General features: G+C 43.7%; 1 non-coding gene across 1 annotated transcript; it reads right to left on the bottom strand.

Moving 5' to 3' along the window:
- Positions 1-417: 417 nt before the first annotated feature.
- On the bottom strand, positions 418-526 carry LOC141568018 (U6 spliceosomal RNA). The gene has a single exon (XR_012491034.1). It is a non-coding gene; the product is annotated as a U6 spliceosomal RNA (small nuclear RNA).
- Between the last annotated feature and the right edge of the window lie 2,972 nt (positions 527-3,498).

The raw sequence follows: 3,498 nt of genomic DNA, 5'->3' as shown, positions 1-3,498 counted from the left end.
GACACAACTCCCTGGCCCAGGCTGGTATTATGAGCCATGTGCTCCCCGGGCTGAGGCAGTCGGTTGCCAGTCGGTCACTCTCGCTGATCGGCCACTCACGCTGGCTGCTGGCCACTCACAGCAGCCCACCGCAGCCCAGCTCCAAGGAGAGCTGTTGTTCACAATCTTAGCTGTAGAGGGTGCAGCTCACTGGCCCATGTGGGAATTGAACTGGCAACCTCGGGGTTAGGAGCATGGCGCTCCAACCACCTGAGCCATGGGGCTGGCCCTTCTTTCTTTTTTAATTTCTCCCTTCCTTCCTTCCTTCCTTCCTTCCTTCCTTCCTTCCTTCCTCCCTCCCTCCCTCCCTCCCTCCCTCCCTCCCTCCCTCCCTCCCTCCCTCCCTTCCTTCCTTCCTTCCTTCCTTCCTTCTTTCTTTTTTTAATGGAATGTTTCACGAATTTGTGTGTCATCCTTGCTCAGGGGCCATGCTAATCTTCTCCATATCATTCCAGTTTTTTAGTATATGTGCTGCTGAAGCAAGCACACGAAAAACTCTTTAAGCATCGCCAACCTTATTTGTCTAGGCATGAAATGGGTGATCAACTATTGGTTATAAAACAGCAAGTCCTGCTTGAGGGATCTAGCACCTCACTTTGAAATATGGGAATGGTTGGTGTTCGTTATCCTAGGGGCTTTGTCCAAAGGCAGACAGTCTCATTTTACCATCTCATTACACATGTCTAATACACTTTGAAACATTAGATGTCTCATGCTTGAAACATGTGTGTGTGTGTGAGAGACAGTTTTTATTAATCCTAAAGATTGCGTCATCTACTTTTCAATCTGTTCTGGAAGGTTTGCAAAGGCATATGGCCAAAAAGTTTTAGCCTCATGTGTGAACTAACTTAGACTATTGGGTCTATATTAAGAATATTGTGAGCAAAAATTAAATATTTTAACACAGTTTCAGGTGTGCTAGGTGGGGCAGTACAGTTTTACTGAGTGGCAGATTCTTCTTGTATCCCTTGAGGCATCATTTTTGTAACACAGCTTATAAAAGCAGCAGAAGGTAGGTCTGCGTTTATTACTTATGTGTTGGTGGAGTGAGAAAGAACAATTTCTAATTTCTGCCAGTAAAATTCTTTTCTGTTCCTGTCTGTTGAGCTTGTTCTGGCAGTAATCATATTCTCCCTCCCTTTTTCTCCCCCTAGCCTTAACAGACATACATTTGAGCTCATGCTGGATTGCTGTAGGAAGGTAGAAAAACTCTACTTTTTTGGAACCAGTAATTTCTTGAATACAGAAATTAGGATTGAGTAGCCTACACATCTAATTGTCTTTTCTGCTGTAAAGTGGAAAGAGCTTATAAAGACAGATGAAGATTTAAATGCTTTGTGGCATCTTAGTAACAGTTTGTATCACTTTTTAGCCTTACAAATTTTTTTCTCTACACATTCCTAGCTATTCCTTGACTTACTTTTTTTTTTTTTTTTTTTTTTTTTTTTTTTTTTTTTTAGAATCTTCTTTTTTTTTAAATGTGGATGACATTGTACCTGGATCAACATATACTAACAAACAGATGATTTTCTCGTAGTGTCTGCCTCTATGGGTACCATGGGTACTATGGAATTTAAGGGGCCTCATGTCAGGGATGCTTGATTAGAGAGCTGTCCGGGTATACAGAGCTGAGGTCAAGTGGCCACGAAGGTGGGGGATACTCCAAAGTGGACGTCTTTGTTCCAGTTGATGCTAACTGCCCATGGACTCAACCCAAGCAAGAACACTTTGACCCACACTTTTTGGTCCCAAGGTTGATTTTAACTGGCTAGGAGAAGAGTAATGGTAGGCTCTTACAAACTCTGGCTTAAAAAAAAGGAGCCAGATCTCTGGGTGGTATTTTATATCACTTCCAGTTCATGCCTGAATGATCAATTAATCTGCCTCTCAGAAATTCAACCCACCAACAAAGCTGTTAATATTTGGTTCTGTTCTATAGTTGGTAAGGAGTTTTGTGGAAGATGATCGTTGGGAGCCCTGGGGCACTGTCACTTGAGGCCTGACTCTCCAACCATGAAGACTACACTCTGATCAGAGAGGGGAGCTGCTGAAGTTCACCATGCGTGCCTCTCTCCTTTGAGAGCTCCTTGTCTGCATTACGTTTTTCTTCCCTCTATTCCCTCTACTCCATTGCTACTTCAGATCTCCTCACCTCACATACAAATTACTGCAGCTCACTTCTGGAGGGAGGGGGGCGGGGCTTCCCAACTCCAGGCACTTTGCTTTTGCTTCCACCCTTGGCCAAGCCTTTACACACCCTTGTGTCATGTTACTTCGGTTGCCAGTGTCCCATTGAATTAAGCCCATGTCCTTATTCTGGCCCTATTTATCTAACTCTAACCATGCCACCTCTTACACCCCCACCCCCAATATGTAGTTTCTGCCCTAGTCAAGCCCGAGTCTTCTGTCACCTTCGCCTCCAGGTCTCTGTTCAGAAGGTTTCCCTTCATCTAGAATTTTCTCCCTTCTGTTTTTTTTATTGAATGAAAAACATCCAAGGCTCAGAAGAAATTGAGTGATTTTCCTGAGGTTGTACTGTAGGTGATTGAGCTAGATTTATACCTTTCTTCTGATCCTCAATATAGTGCTTTCTTTCTTTAGCCACAACTGCTTGTTTCGAAATCAGATAGAATGGAATCCATAGATTGAAACTCAAATTACATTTGTGTAGCACCTGCCTGACAATAAAATACTACCAGCCCAGGATAGCGCTCATCCCTGAAGCTGGACGAGCTGGATAGTTAAGGGAAGACTATCTCCCTTAACCTGTAACCCAGCTATGGCAAATGACAGTTTAACATGTCTAGTCAAATTACTCTGTAAAATATGCTTCAATTTATTTTTTCTTTTCTTTCTTTTTTTTTTTTTCTTAGTTGTGGAGGGCTCAGCTCAGCTCCAGGTCCAGTTGCCGTTGCTAGTTGCAGGGGGCGCTGCCCACCATTCCTTGCGGGAGTCGAGGAATTGAACTGGCAAACTTGTGGTTGAGAGGACGTGCTCCAACCAACTGAGCCATCCGGGAGGCAGCTCAGCTCAAGGTGCCATGTTTAATCTTAGTTGCAGGGGGTGGAGCCCACCATCCCTTGTGGGACTCGAGGAATTGAACTGGCAACCTTGTGGTTGAGAGCCCACTGGCCCATGTGGGAATCGAACCAGCAGCCTTCGGAGTTAGGAGCATGGAGCTCTAACTGCCTGAGCCACCGAGCAGGCCCTCAAATTTTAATAGCTTTTCTACCTCGTATCTGTAGTTCCTTAAAAGAAACTTAAAATGCATAATGATAGTAGGATGACCACAGTTTATCCCGAAGTTACTGAAACTCTCAAATTCAAATTCAGTCATAGGGGCATTGCTCCTAATTGTTCTAGGTTTGTACTTTAAGCTGCACCCAAAGTTCCGGCACTGTTTTCTTTTGTTTGTTTGTTTGTGGTTTTTTTTTTTTTTAATTCTAAAAAAGAATAAGA

The sequence above is a fragment of the Rhinolophus sinicus genome, chromosome 17, assembly GCF_057876585.1.
Source record: "Rhinolophus sinicus isolate RSI-liver-muscle chromosome 17, RSI-T2T, whole genome shotgun sequence".
NCBI lineage: Eukaryota > Metazoa > Chordata > Mammalia > Chiroptera > Rhinolophidae > Rhinolophus > Rhinolophus sinicus.
Note: the sequence above shows the minus strand (reverse complement) of the source record. Positions and strands in the feature narration are given on the sequence as shown.